Source organism: Pempheris klunzingeri, chromosome 4 (assembly GCF_042242105.1).
Source record: "Pempheris klunzingeri isolate RE-2024b chromosome 4, fPemKlu1.hap1, whole genome shotgun sequence".
Classification (NCBI taxonomy): Eukaryota; Metazoa; Chordata; class Actinopteri; order Acropomatiformes; family Pempheridae; genus Pempheris; species Pempheris klunzingeri.
In genome coordinates, this window is record NC_092015.1 from 11,827,571 (window position 1) to 11,843,999 (window position 16,429).

Genomic DNA, 16,429 nt, shown 5'->3' on the forward strand with positions numbered 1-16,429 from the left:
AAATCCAGTTACTGCACATACTCTCTGCACTGAAAACCCCAAAGGAGCCCATCATTTCACAGGCATCAGAGGAACCGGCGGGCACTATTATCTCTATCTCTGACCGCTATCTCTCTGCCCCGCCACACTCCCTCTCCACCAGCTGAGCTTATCTAGGCCATACGACTACAAAAAATGCTGGGTGGAGGCTGCTACAGTCATAGTTTTCAAAGTCCAAAATCAGGCAAAAGTCATGACTCATAAATCACATTAGTACTATCTTGATTTTCAAGTGTAGTGACATTTTTTTAGCCAGGTACAAACCCTGATCCACAGTCAGTTAGAGTGACTCATTCTGGAGAGGCAGTGGCTGTTGAAGGAAAAATGATCTCCAGCAGTCAGGTTTGTCTCTGAGAGCTCATTTATTCCTTTGGGAGCTCACACAGTCTTCAGACAATAAGGTCCTAACTGCCTCTTCCTTCAATGGGCACCATTCAGGGGACAAAAATCAAACAGCGAGAGGCCTTGTGAAAGACGAGAGGGAGAGAGAGAAACACTGGCTGGATTTGTGTCAGAGGCGCTCTTTGTTTGACTACACTGTAACCCCCCCCCCCCCCCCCCCCCCACACACACACACACACACACACACACACACACACACACACACACACACACACACACACACACACACACACACACACACACACACACACACATACATGCCCCTTGACCCTGTGCTCTTTCTCTATTGTCGATGCATCATGCAGAGTAGGTTGCAGAAAAGAGGACAACAGTGTCACTTCTCATTAATCAGCCATTTTAAAAACACCACTGATGGAGATGTCACTCAGCGTGCTGTCATCTCCTTTAAAAGAAGACATGTTACCCCGTAGCGCTAGATGAGGTTATGCGCTCGTGTCACGCTTAGCTGCACTTTTTCATTGTCTATGACATCAAAGTTGTGTCTTTACTGACCATGACGATGACCGCGAATAATTGTAATTTTTTTAACTAATTAAACCAGGAAGTGAGAAATGATGGCTACAGTTTCAATCAATATTTCTAGTGTTGGTTTTATAAGATCCAATTCATTTATCAGCCGGAATGAAAGCTTCTTATATCTGTCAAAAGGCAATCAGGCCTAGTGGTTCAAGAAACCATTGTCAGGTATTATCGTTTAAGGTATTTCATTGATATTTTTTATTATTATAAGCCTTTATTAGTGAGCTGACAAGAAATCAGGGGAGAGAGAGATGGTCCCTGGCTGGACTTAAACTAGGGACGCTGTTGTTCATAGTCTGCGCCTCAACTCTGGGCTACTGCACCAACCCTAGTCAACACATTTTATTTATTTATTCATTTGTTTATTTATTTATTTTATAGTAACCATCAATTTCAATTAAAATCTGATGCATCAAAGTGTCTTTGAGTAAGGCACCGTAGCCGACCCTGTGCTGTGATATCTGCGTAAAGGAGCAGAGCATCGGAGGTCACTGCAGCACGATCATGTTATCACAGTATTTTTAGTCTGAAGTCAGGAAACATTGACTGCATTGGTCTGTTTTTACTGTTTCTAGAGTAAGTCTTGTATTTTGCCAGATCCCATTCTTATCCCTAAATACCCTTTTTGGCTCATTTCTGTGCATGCACTGATTAAATAATCTGTTTTTTAGCGAGGTGCATGGAGGAATGTGCTTTAGGAATTTTTTGATTGAGGCTTACCCGGCGCTTGAACCTCCCTGATCCGGTCACTGGAAGTCGTGAGATGTGCTTTTAAGTCTGTTGGTTGGCTGGCAGCCTGATCAGGGGGCTGCTGAATGAGAGCCTACATCTGTTTATGTCAGTAGACTACAGCAGCAGCAATGGCAGTGTGTATATCTTGAGTTAGGGTGGTGAGAAAAAGAACCTGAGACCAAGCTGTTAACCCTGACCTCTGACCGCCACTTGAACAAGGAAGTGTCCTTATGGGGATCAATAAAACATCATGATTATCATTACTTGACTCTGAGGCATTTTCTGTTAAGCAGTTCTAAGCGTGGCTCCCAGTGGACACTGTAGATGACGAGACCAGCTCTTTTTTTCTGCCAGATATAGTGTTTCCATAAAAGTCGAGCTTCCGGAGGAAAGCCCTGACTCTCCCCCAGCTGCTTGACACATCGTCTCTTCTCCCTGCTGGAGGCCTTTTCCTCCTGAAGCCTCATCATCATTTAGCCTCATTAGTCTGTCACTGCTCTGATTCAGTTACCGGAAGAACCTTGAAATAACCAGCAATACAGGCTCACACACACTTACACAGTATGTCGACACACTCCTGCCCCCGCTTCCTTCATGAAGGCAGTACTATAGTGAACTACCTGATAATTTATGCATGCAGATACCAAAATCTTTGTTTTACAAATCCTTTTTTATATTCAACAAGTTCAGCTTCTTAAATGCACACAGGATTGATTGGTAATCAACCTCACCTACATAAAATAGAGCCTAAAATCAGCAAAATTATCATTTAGATCTGATCAGAGATTAAGCAAACAAGACTACAAATCAGACCAGACATTTGAAGCAAGCTATTGGTGTTTAAAGGAACAGTTCCACATTTTTGGGAATATGCTTGTGTCTTGCTGAGAGTTGGATTAGAAGATTTTCATCTCTCACGTCACTACTCTAAATACAAGAATGAAACAAGAAATGAATCTACACCCAGTAGCTGCTTAGCTTAGTTTAGCTTATCTTAGTTTAGCACAAACCTAGCTCTGTCCAATAAGACAGAGTTGAGGCAGTAAGAAAGATCCTCCTACCAGCACACTACCGCTCACTGTTTAACACAATGTAACAAATGCTAATATTTTTTTAATTTTGCCACATTTTAGTTGGTAGTAAAAAGGTGTGTGTGTGTGTGTGTGTTGAGGTACCCAGCTCTAAATATGAATTGTAGAGTCTTAACTCACGGAAAATTGTGTTTGAAATCTCAGGTTAGAGAAAAGATTGACAGCGTGGAGGCACTAAATGAGTGCATCCTGAGCCGAGCCCCTGATCACTTTTTTTGTGTGTGTGTGTGTGTGTGTGTGTGTTTATGGGATTTGTGTGAGATTATGGTAATAGACCAGTGATTACTAACCCCTTAATCACAATCAGATGGCTGATTCTCTGGAAGCTTTGCAGTTGACCTCAGAGTGCAATCAAATTACAGTTCTATAAGTGGTTGAGATATTTCTGGTTAATTTGAAAAAATCTATCTCTGTCGTCCAGTTATCTTACTTAGCGGTGAAAGTCTTTGGAAAGAGGAGCACAAATTGCTGAACTGTTGTTGCTGACTGCTCCTGCTCTGCCGAGCTGCACTATTTGAGCACGAAGGGGGTTCACCAGCTAATCACTATTGTGCAGGACAGATTGAATATGACAGACATATTTACTGCAGTTGAATTGCTCTCACGATCTGCCTTCAGAGCTGTCAGCCTCCTGACAGGTGAGCAAACATGAATCCAATGTTATTCCCAATTATGAAAACATGTGTGACTGATACAGCGCACCAGCAGGCGTGCTTGCCCAGCTGTCTCTTTACAAAAGCACAACCACATTTTACACAGTTTTGATTATCATGAATAATCGTAGCAGTGACAGCGACAGCACAGTCCGTCCGATCTACAGGTAACAGCATCCAGGTAGAGGGGTCAGAGTCGTTTAGGACAATATTTTGATTAAAATCCTTATTGTTCCTTTTTTCTTTGTCACTTTGACTCTTTAACGCAGTTCAAAATGTATGTAAATACACTAATAATTTAATATCTTTAGCTTAAGATATGAAATTCTGCGTATTCCTGATGATGCATGAGGTGTAATGTAGGTCAGTAGCATTTATTAGCTGTGGTAGCAGAGCCCAGTTTACATCCATTCAGTTAAAAATGTGTAAATAGAAAAATTCAATATTCTTTTAGTTTGCATTATAAGTACCCTAATAGATGCAGCCGCTTCAGTGTGAGTGTTATTATAGCAGCAACAATAGTGGTATTAGTGTGCCTGTATTGTAAAAACAAACAGTTCATTGTCTAGAATAACAAACTTGTCAGTAGGTGGATGGTTTAAATTGTTGCTGTTTATTGTTTTTAACGATCATGATTAGATAAAATCTTTTATTTCTATGTTGTCACCTCCCAGCTGAATCCAAACAAAGAAACGACTAGACATGGCCGTACCAGGCAGACACTGCACGTCTATGAACCACATTCATTTCCAGCTAATGCTTTTGTATTGGGTAGGTTTATTGTTGTTTTCACAATATGAAACACATGTAGGAGAACTGGATAAACTACAGAAGGATGTGGTTAAACACAGGACAAACTTAACCTGGTTAAATCTTGCATTGCGTTACAGCAAGAAAATGGATTTCAGTTGATTTTAGTAGCACAGTAGTAAGATAAGATTAAATTATTTATTTAGATAATAAATAATTCAAATATGAAATTCAGGAGTAAAAACACACAACAATAAGTCCCACGGCCATTGTCTATTGCTATAGGAGATGAGTACTACTGAATTATTTGAATTTATTGAATTATTTTATGAAATAATATCCTTAGTGCTGTAGTAAGCGTGCAGGCCCGCCTCTGTCAGTGTGTACATGTGTGTGTGAGTGAGTGTTTTCCACGACGGTCCATGTGCACGCCCTCGGGTTAATCAGTGTGGAGAAGCAGTAGCCCGCTGTTCTCCCCTGAGTCGTCTCTGTGGGAGCTGCAACAGCTGTGACGGTGTAAGTCACCCCGAGGACCCGTCATTACTGCTATACACACACACACACACACACACACACACACACACATATACACACACACACACAAACACACCCGGTCTCACCACACACCCATGGGGAAAGAGGCCGAGGCCAACAGCAGAGCTGAGGGCCTCCTTATTGTCTTTCCTCCACATGTTTCTGCATTGTGAGCAGGCAGCCAAGTATCTTCATTACAGTCTGTCTTTCTATAGTTTATGTAGTCTAAGCTGTAGTTGCTCTTAAGCAAGGTGGATATTAATCTGAACGTATCATCAAGCTGTTTCAACATTTAAAACCTACGTATGATAACCAGGTAGTCGGTTGCAACTTATTCTCCTGCATGTCGTCTCCTTTACAGCCAAGAAGCACATGTAAGTCTTTTCAGGAATGTGCCCTCTGGCCTGAGTTTGGACCAAAGGGCCTGTGAAGCTGATGTGTTAATTTCAACAGAAAAGGGCAGACTCATCTCATGTCCGACCTGCACAGGAATGCGTCTGGCAGTTTGTTAGACAGATAAAGTGCAGACACGGCCTCCTGTACCCGCAACAGGTAGCTAGCTGACAAAATCTAGATGGTAATCGTGATGGTAACAGTCACCTGATGCCAGGTGATATGCCCTGATGAGCCAGGAGAATGGCTGTGTGTTGATAAAATTTATGTGTGATGACGAAATCCCCCTTTCATATATGACGCCGTCTTGGAGACTGTTAGATGTGAAGATTTAACTATAGTATATGTGTGATTTTAGGGCATTTTCTTTACTTATAAAGTTGTTGTTTTGTGGTAACTTAACCTGTAAACTTCCAGTCATACAGTAAAGTTTACTGTTTAAAGTCCTCTGTTAATCCTCTGTACTTACTCTGTCACCAGGTTCAAGCTTTACAGATGTAATTGAAAATCCGCTCCATACAGCTGGCTCTGTATCTTGGCATATGGCTGGTTAATTCACCATGGATAGTGTTGAGGACAACTATCTATAGAAAATGCAGGGAATTTGTGAGACTGGATTATGCTATGGAAACAAAAACAAGTAGCAGATGCTGGAAGTCTGCTGACGGGTGCACTTTTACGGCCCTGAGCTTCTTCATGTGTTAGAAGAGAGCCCATTGTAACGTGCTTTGATGCTTGCATGGCGCGTGGTCACAGGCTGCCTGGACACACTGATTAAACCACAGAAGGAGAAGGAACAGATCTGAGGACAGTCGGGCGAGCGCTTTGCAGACAGAGATGTAGAATTAAAGAAGAAAAAAAGGTCCACAGCAGTGCCCTGGATGAATTTAGAGTTGCACTGCGCTGCAGCCTCCTGCAGCGACAGCACACATCAGACTCCAAAGTGACCACCTGCTGGGCGTGTTATATGGATTGCTGCATCGTGTCTTATTATTTATTGCCTCACTCTCAGGTTGTGTGTCCTGATTGCCTGCGGCCGGCCGCCTACATCATACGTCTTTTTTGCCGGTGCACCTTCCCGTTTCTATGACAACCAGCACCAGCATAGCGATCAAACAGCTACAGCAGCATTTCCAAGTGGTTTTGGTGAAAGGAGCTCTGTGTATTGCATATGACTTCATCACTGTATTTTCCTCTTATGTTGCCCAGAGTTAAAGCACGCAGCCAGTGGACCTCACTCAGACCTGAAAAACTGAGAAATGTCTGATTTTGACAGAGATTATTGTTATTGTTTGTACCAAGGAAGCCCAGACTGGAATATTATTACTAGAGTGCCATCATCGGTTTCTTCTAAAGTATTAATTAAAGATATGAGTCTCAATAAATGATTATGGGAGCAAGCTCCCACATACTGACAGCGACTTTAGGATTCTTTCCAAAAAGGCTCTGTGAGTAGATAATTACAGCCTTAAACAGTTTTGATGGACAGCAAACATAAACATGGTGTTTGTTGACTTAGTGCTAGAGAACAAAACACCTCCTCATATCAGTTAATGCAAACTGTGCACACTTACCTTGCAAATTCGTACTGGAATGTCAGAATGTTATAATATCAATCTCTTCTCGTATAAAATAAATCACGCATATTGATCAGCTACTGATCAATCAGAGCAACTCTCAGCTTGATTTATTTATAGTGTACACATCGATACTTTTAGAGCACACTGTCTGCTTTCACTCTGCTTTTCCAGTGGTTTGCCCTCATGCGACAATCTTACTCCATCTGATTTCATCTTAATGAAGATCTTCACAGTTGGAAGCTTTACATCAGGACAGAGCCCCGTGTCTTTCACTTGTGCGACTCACAGAGGAAGGAAGCAAAGAGACATTTCTTCTAACCCTAACCCCCCCCCTCCAACACACCCATTGCTCCATTTCAATTCGAATAAGATGAGGTGACGAGAATCATGGGGGAAGACTGAGGGGCGTGCAGAAGAGCGGAGATGTGAAGGGGATGAAAGTGTGGCAGTCCCCACCTCCCAGAGTGTGAATGGGGCTGCCCACCCCTCTCTGCAGGGGGTTTCCTCCCTCTCCTGCAGCATGTGCACTCATTACCCACTCCAGACTACAGCGCAGTATGTAAAGGATATGCAGACACAGGCACATAGGGGTCGAGACTGCCTGTGAGTATCTAGTGAGACAACAATAAACGTTTTGTGTTTTTGTGTATGGTGACAGTGGGCTGTCTGCGAACTTGAAAGATTGTTGATTGTTTCCATGTAACATCTTTTAGAAGTCCATTTTCTGTCCATCGACAAAGCAAATATGCAGTATAAAAAGACTAAGAATAGATAAATACATTAAAAAAAGGGAATGAGATACATGTCAACAATAACTGTGCAGTACATACATAAGATAAAAAAATGTTTTCAAAAAGAAAACTATAAAAGCTGCTTTTATTACAATTTCACTTAGTTAGAGCAGCAAAGGAAATGTCTATTGCACACCGTACACGTTTCCCACATTTCTAACTTTTTAGGCTCTCAAATATTTCCTGCTTTAATCCCTGATTCTAACTAGCTTTGATTAATCTGATTTACTTCAGATAATGTTGGCATGTATTATCTAGAAGTATACCACCAAGCTAGTTCTAATAACAAAGTACTTATGCACGTAAACAGTAAAAATTCGTTAACATTGTCTGTGATGTTTTCTTTAACAACTTGCACTGTTAAGATTTCCAGAACACAGTCTGAGTAGAAACCTGAGTAGGCTGAACTCTGGAGGAGTATTGACACAGAAAATGCTCTGAAATATTCATGCATCAGAGTTGTGACAGTAATCCCATTTTAATCACAAAATAAAGCCAATGATGATGAAGGCTCAGACACGCCTGCAGACACACACACTGACTCTCCTCTTATCCCATCAGTGGTGGTTTCACTTCTACTGTAATGAGAGAAGGATTGCCTGTCGTCTCTGAAAAGCAGATGCATTTATTTATTTATAGAATTATTTATGCTGAACTCACAGTCTTACTGTCCTGAAAACATACTGTAAACACACACACACACAGTGAGCTGACTGTGTTCTGGCTGTTCTGGGATTCAGAGCCACAGAGAATGACTCCACAACTAAATATACAGCAGAGTCTTAAGACTTCACCAGAGTCCCATTCGCACAAATCGACTTTCCACCAGGCTTGTGTGGATGTTCATTCTGAATCCAGCTCCGCTCTCTCCCTCCACTACTCCCCGTGAAGGTTCAGTGATGTTTAGATGTGTTTGTGGAGGCCACAGAGGTCGTTTGTCTTCATCCTGGTGTTCATGAATCCCCTGTCCAACTTGTTCTGCGGTGTGTCGAGACCTTTACTGTGATATCAGGCAATCATCCGACCCAGTGGACTTCACAAGTGGCTCATGCTGCTTTGCACACCCACCTCTCCTCTCACATACATGTTTTGCCGACCAAGAAAATGGCTGAAAGAGGCGCTCCGGGCTTTGTTCTCAGCCACAGGTACTTCAGGAACAGCAGCAAAGCCACAAATACCAGCAGCCTGATCCTCACAGCAAACATTTAAAGCTGAACCTGTGGCACAGAGGTGATGATTCAACCCTGTGGCAGTTTGTTAGTTTGTAGTTTTGTGGTGTGTGTGTGTGTGCGGTTAGCCAGCTATGTTGAGTCCCTTCACTCCTGTTGTGGAGCTTCTGATCACTTTACCGATGTCGTCTGTGGCTGTGACTCATGAGTCAGGTGTCAGCTGGCCTCCGTGGAAAGCTGTCCATGCCAAAATAACCAGCTTCTCTGTTTGACTTAAATATTCTTTTTTGGTACATTTTAGCTAAAGAACGTGTATAATAATTTAGTAATAAAGTTTTCATTGCGTTTTTCTCCAAATGTAAATTTGTTTTTGTGTATCTTTTAATTGACGTTTTCTGTACTTGATTTTATGAATGTGTCCTCGTGTGTGTGTGTGTGTGTGTGTGTGTGTGCGCGCGCTATAACGGCTGCATACAGCATCATACACAGACGCCGTGGTATAATCACTTTGAGGCTGGGGTCTGTGGTGCAAACTCCGCCATGGTTCGGAAGTTTTCACTTACACTTTAATTTCATTTTCAGGGCAGTGGAGTGAAGCCTGAGCCTTAAATCCAAGCTGACGCTGCTGACTTTGTCTAGGACTGACGCGTTGCTATAGCAAAATAGACACTCACACCATCACATGACCCCTGTCCACCCCCTAAACCACCCTCCACCCTCTGCTAGAGACAATGTTATTATGCTTGCTGTGGCAGGGTAAGTGGACCCTGATTGATTATTATTGATTAGAACAGTATTTGTCAGACAGTAATGGGTCTCCCCCTCAGGGCATTATGTCTGCTGATTCCTACCAGACCCCTCCCCTGGCCCCTCTTCACCCCTCTCGTTATGTCCCACTTGTATTTGAGGAGCCGTCCCCCCTCTGTTCGTAGGCCCCTTGACCTCCAATCAAAGTGCTCAGCCTCCTTCACTCTGCCCCCACTCCTCCTTTTTATTTTCACCCAAGAAAGAGCCGGAAGATGGAGACAAAATCAGAGCACATACGTTTGTTTCTGTAGACTTTTGTGTGCAGACAAAGGAGCGACTCCCTCATCTGTTTTGACTTTTTTTATGCACATTATTCCTGGTTCAGTATCTGAGTGGCAGGCAGAGGAAAATTGCTGTGAAACCTACATGGCGTAATGTTTTTTAACTCTGTTTGTGTATAAGCGAGGCTGTGTGTATGAAAATGTGTTTACAGTACAGATATACAGCCAGGGGCATCTTTGTTCAGACTCCTCTCTAACAATAGACGTGTCTGTGGCCTGACGAGCTTGTAACTGATTACAGCTGCTCCATACATACACACACACACACACACACACACACTCTCTCAGTTATTACTACCACACATGAGTATGAGTATTTATGTGAAATGCAAAAGGTTAAGAACGTCACATCACAATGTAGCAAATGTGTTCAGATTAATATATAAAAAAATCGAATCAATTCATTTAGTTGTTTTCATCTTTTCAACTCTTCACGTGTGTGAAGCAAGAACAAGTCTTTCTGATAATCACACCACATTTGTTGTAGAGCATCGAAAAGACATCAACCGCAGTTTAACAAGATGTCCATTTCTCTAATTTCCTCCCTGCAGAATAAAATACTGAGCCTCCCCCTCCTGCACTGTGACGTCAAGCACCGGCTTACTGCACAACCCAAGGCAGAACAAGGTAAAATTAGTGCATCTGATGTAGTGTTTGTGTGTGTAATTTTTAAGCAGATTTTCATTTTGTGGTTTGTTCATTTTAATCTGAGGTTTCGGTCATCTGGACTCATGCGTACATGGCTTACTATGGGTTTCAAGAACTTCTGTAAAGTGCTTTACAAGTGCTTGAATTTCACTTTTAAAGTCTGACGTTGACTGTATTCATTCTCTTTGGGCCTGGTTCTGATTAATTTGTGTTTGTTCATGTTGTGTGTTCTAGTAAGAAACCTGTTCTGTCATCGTCTTGATACTTGTTGAAGTGTCTTCTTTATTCTGCTTCGATTTAACTCACTTCACTAGCAGAACGTTTTTGTTATGAGAAGAGACAGACTTGATAAAAAGGCTAATTGGCTTGATGACCTGGATATTTTTCCGCAGCGTAGGGGTGAGCTGTCTGCTGCACTGTCTAGTAGATAAAGCACTTCCTCATCTGCCTTTTCTACTGATAATGAAAAGCAGGTGGACTCTCATATACTCTCCACCATGAGGGAGAGCTGCACTAACGGCCTCTGTCGTCACAACACCACATCCAGCTTGATATGAAGTCCCACAATGCAATGTTCTCTGTGCCACAGTAATTCTCTCTGGCTGTGTCGAAAATCACCCACTACTCACTGTATAGTGGCATTTGGCATTTTGTGGTGTTCACACAATGCATTGTGAAGGGTAGAGCATTAACCAAGCACCATATACCGCTCTGTGCTGAAAGAAAAATGGCCAGCAGGCGTAATGAACGGCGCAGAGAAAATGAGCAATGAGAAATGTCCAAAAGCTCACTACACAGTCCTCCACATAGAAGTCTGTACATGGTGAGCTCGGCTCATCGGTACTTTCTTCAGATTCTTCCTGGTTGTTTTTTACAGATTTTACACCGCTGTTGTGTTTTTAGCTCCATGAAGCACTTTGACGTGTCTCTGAAATGTCTGTGCTAATGTTAGCTGTCTTTTAACTTTAGTGTCAACAAAGGTGGTGGCCACAAAAGCTGAAGTATATTTAATTTGGTCATTCTAATATCTTTGGCTATATTTTGTTGCCAGGGATGTTGCATTGGGCTCAGTAGAGAAAATCTGCTTTATTCACAAAGCATTGTTTAGGTTAATGAGCAACATAGTTGATACTGACAGAAAGCTGTATACAAGGAAAACTGCAATGGTATTGCAATATTATAACATATATTTATAATCTATTACAATACAAATGTGCCAATCATCTGATGCCATTTATACTGTTAGCTAATACCATTAATATCTCTGTGAACAGTGCTGCTAATCGATAAGCAGGGCTGGTTTATAGTTACACTGGATATTTTACACTGGAGTTTTGAATCAATTTGATGAAGTATGTTGATTTGTCTGGTAGTTCATTAGCTGGATTTGCCAAAACCACATATGTCTGGCCTGTAATTGTGTCCTTGAACGGTTTCTAATCATTTTTTAGAAAGCTGTGTACTTGTACTGTGTACAACTATAACTAACCACTTATTATTTCAACTGATAGATTAACTATAAAGCATTAGTAAATAGTAACCATCACATTATTTGAGAGCCCACTGTGACTTCATGAAATGTCTTATTTTTTTTAACCAGCTCTAGTATATATTTATTCTACCATGAAACTAAACCCAGAGACACAGACATTGGAAGATGGTGTGTTCATGTTGTTTAATACAGATGCTTAAACAGTTAACTGTTTTAGGTTGTAAAGATCCGCGGGGTGCCGACAAGTCCTTACCTTGTCTGTGGTCAGTACTTCTGCAGCCTCTTCCTGTGCTGACCTCTGATCTGGGATGAGTTGGATTATTTCTTGAAAATCTTTTGTTAACCAGACTGAGAATGAAACATCCCATCCAAGCGCTGCAGAATCTGAATATTTATATACCGATGTTGACTTCGCCTCTGGTTCTCCTCTCCACCTCCATCTTCACCTCCTGCTTGTTTTCTTACCATTCATCCGTTCCATCTCCTGCAGCTAAAACCGTGAATGATGATGTTGATGATGAATGGTGATGTGGGCTGCGATTCGTGATTCTCAACTGAATGCTAATCGTTAGACTTGATACATGGATGTCTGAAAGTGTGAGTGTGTTTTAATCTATTCTTGCCAAATGCAACTTGCTCTTTTCACCTTAACCCTTGGTCCTCTTCCTCCTCTTCCTCCTCCTCTTCCTCCTCCTCAAGAGCTGTCTTGGTGTCATGGACAACAGCCTGACAGACAGACAAGCAGATGGAAGTGACACTAGCGACATCAGCGGGATTCAGCAAAGCAATGTAGACGGAAATCAGTGGAGACAATGACAGCGGGGTCGGGAGAGACTTGAGGAAGGGACTGGGGAGGAAAGTGAGTGGAAAGGAAAGCAGGGCGACAGGGAGAGATCTCCGTGAAGCTCCAGCCTGAGAGGTAGCGATGTCGCCTCCAGATAAGACAAACGGACTTACAAGCTCAATATAGACCAGACTCAGAGGCTACGACTGTGTGTTTCCTTCCAGCCCAGTGTTCTGATATGCCGGTGTTGTTTTCAGTGTTTCCTGTAGAGTCCTGTTGTTGATGGAGAGGGCCGGTGACTCTGTAGTTTGTCTCTGACACTCAAGTTTGCTCTAATGTGACTTCCAGGATCGCCTGCAGGATCATCTGTGTTACCACTGCCAGTATTTCAGGTTAGATGACTAGGCAGTGAGTCGTCTTGCTGTAGGGAAAGAAACCACTCTCGTAGCTGGGCTGGACTGGGATATCTCGTCAGTAGCAGAGCCCTGTAGCTCCGATTGGCACATAGGCCAGTGCTGCACAGGATTTGTTTATCAAATCTGTTATTGAAGAGGGAAAACCGGTTGCCTCTAGAATCACATCAGGAAAGCGCAGACAGACAACGGCAGTCATCCTGTAATATTTCATCATGAGCGTCTCCAAAGAAACATCCGGACCGCTGCATTTCACTAATGGTCACACACACCTCACCTCTACCACTTCCTTTTAAAGCACAGAGCCTTTAGCTAAACGCTGATGTGTTTTACTTTTAGAGTTTTGCACAGACGTGCTAGACTTCATCAGAGCTGTTTCTTGGTCTTTTTGGCAACTCACAAGTGTTTTGCATCTCCGAAAGCTGACCATCAAAGGATTTATTTGGAATTTCTTCATGTCTATCTCATGCCACATGGACAGTAGCTATTCAGAGCAAATACCACAAGGCTGAGTCCTTACTGCAGTGGCCCAGGTTTCAATCCTTTGCTGCATGTCATCCTCTCTCTACCAAGTCTTTCTCGTGTACCCATCTGAATGTTAAATATAAATCAGAAAGAGTTCATCAAAGAGATCATCGCAATCATTCCACCTGTCCATACTGACCCTGACATTTTCCTTGTTGTTTCACGACTACTCTGAAGGAAACTATACTGTAGGAGTGACAAAACACAGCTAAGAACACAGAACACTTTTAATAGAAGCTTTGAAAGGAAAAAGTGAAATGCTAAGACCAAATCCTTTGAATTTGTCCCAATAAAAAAGATATTCAACGTGTGTGGCCCATCAAGGCCTGAGGAGGGAAGGCCATATTATAAGTAAGTCTAAGTCTCAGGTCTTTAAGTATGACTTGATTTTCGTAGCTCTGTTTTGTTGCTCTGATTAGATGAAACAAGCCAACAGTACACACCTTTCAAATGGCCTCAGGTTGTTTTTATGTGTACTTAATTATTTCGGTGCAGACCTGATGGCACTTCCTGGTTTGTCCATCAGAAGCCGTGGTGGCATGAATGCTGGATGTGCTGTCCCTGCCTGCACTGTGCAGTGTCGTGTTGTGTTACAGTGTCGTGCTCTGCTCTGCTCCTGTCTGCCATCTGCCAGTCATATGTACCACCATCTGCTCTTCAAACCAGCCCATAATCTAGCTCGCACTCTGGCATCATTTGCTTAATTTAAACAGTTACAGTAACTGCTGCTGATGTTTTATGTCTGGGGATTTTGTTTTATTCTCCTTTGGGGATTTTTAAAAAAACTGTTCATGCTTTAATGTTGCATTTTTTTAGATAATTAAAGTAGTTATTATAAATTTTCAGAAGCCTTTGGTCTTTGCTCAAACATCTTTCCATTTCACTTTTGCTTGTTGTTTCACATCCCTGCTTCAGTTTGAAATATAATTAGACTGTTTTCTGTTTTGGCAACAGCAGAGACAGAAATGTACAGCAGGTCTCTCTCCGTCTCCTCTCCTCTGATCCTTTTACATTTGCGACAACCTCTCAGTTGCACTCCATGCTGAGCTCAGGTCCGTCTGCTCTGGCGTGACATACCAGTTAGCAGCAGCAGCAGCAGCAGCAGCAGCATCATCAGCGGCATCTCCTCCACACAGAGAACACTCATTCCTCTGAAAGCTGCACTCCTCTGCTAACTCTGTCATTACCACCATCTAACCAGTGTAATTACCAGCCTCGGTGAGTGTTTGTGGTGCAAGAGCCAAGCCTGCATCATGCAGAGCGAGGGGGAGAGGGAAGGAGCATGAAGGGTAGAGTCAAAACAGAGGAGGTACATCCCAGAGCTAACTAATTACTGTATGTGAGTAATTTAAAAAGCATTGAATGTCTGCACTGTATCATCTGAAATCTGGGCCAAAGCTGCATGTGTCTGCTCATTTCTTACTGTATTTTGTGGGAGATAAAAAAGAAAAAAAAAAGGTCAAGAATGAAGTCTTATGCTCAAGCAAAGTTTCCAAGTTGGATGATAAATACATCACGCATATCTTGGCAGATTTGTGATAATAGTAAATCTCTACTGTCCTGGTTATTTACTTTTTTTTAACTATAATTTATGGAGTGTTTAACTTGTATTTGTGGTATTTACAACAGATGTCTGAGAGCAATGTAATGTTGTTAATATTTTACTTGGTCACGAGTAATGCAGAACACAGTCTGTGTCAGCACAGTGTGTGAAAGACGTAACAGAAAGATGAATTTCAACACGCCATGCTGACAGACATCTGCTCCGTCAGGATCAAACAGCATAGGACAAGCTTCTTTTTTTTTCTTCAGCCTAGTTAGCAGTCTGGCTGTGTGTATGGGAGTGTCTGTGGGTCGGTTGGTCCACTACTTTTGTCTGGACTGAAATATCACACACTCAAGATGTTCAAGGTGCTCAGAGGATGAATCTTGATGACTTTGGTGATCTACTGGCTTTTCTGGTAGCGCCACCATGTGTTTGATATTTGTGGCTTTGAGTGAAATGTCTCAAAAACTGAAGGGTGGATTTACATCAAGTTTGGTTGAAACATTCAGTAACACGACTTCAAATTAATGTTAATGTGCATAATTGCTGTTTGTGTAAATAAGCAACTGTCTGTTAAAAAGTTCGACATATCAACGTAAAAGGTGGTGATTTGTCAATTTTGTGTTCAGAACTTGTTTCCACTGCCTTAAAAAATACATAAGGTTTAACTTTTAATCTGGTGCCATAATTTGGTTAGATTTTTAATACTTTGGCTTGTGACCAAATACCTGCAAAACTAGACATTAGTTTAGTCAACAGTTTAACGCATTAAAACTAAGATGGTGACCATGTTTTAAACATCATGCATGTTAATCATCTGCATCTTGTCGTTGTGAGCATGTTAGCCTGTTGACATTGACATAGTAGACTTGGATGGTTAACCAGTGGGACACTAACGTCTCACAGGGAAAACTCCATCCTGCCCTGAGTACCAGTCTGTATCTTTCACTCTTTGGCTGTTTGTTGAGTGTAGTCAGGTATATTTCTCGCTGATAGGCTGTGGGCTGCAGATATTCAGTCCCTGGTTAAAGATCAGACCACACTCTCTCCTTTGCCTCTCTCATCAGGCTCCTCAGACACATAATGAAGCCATTCTGCAGCTCCCGCAGCTGGGGCCGGATAATCTGTGACTGGGCCTGATAGTGGATCACAGGACAGCCCTCCGGATGAGGAGAGACTCTGTCAGAAAGCATGATCAGAGCGGGAGCCTTTGGCCCGGAAGTGAACATGGTTCTGCTGTAACAAAGACATGATACATT

At 42.2% G+C, this 16,429-nt stretch overlaps 1 protein-coding gene across 2 annotated transcripts in view; it reads left to right on the top strand.

The window, feature by feature from the left end:
- Positions 1-16,429, top strand: part of sipa1l3 (signal-induced proliferation-associated 1 like 3) — a 69,908-nt gene that overhangs the window by 24,502 nt on the left and 28,977 nt on the right. For both annotated transcript variants that reach the window (XM_070828752.1, XM_070828753.1), the window contains exon 2: positions 10,314-10,389. The gene's annotated coding sequence lies outside the window, so the exon portion shown is untranslated. The remainder of the gene's footprint in view (positions 1-10,313; positions 10,390-16,429) is intronic.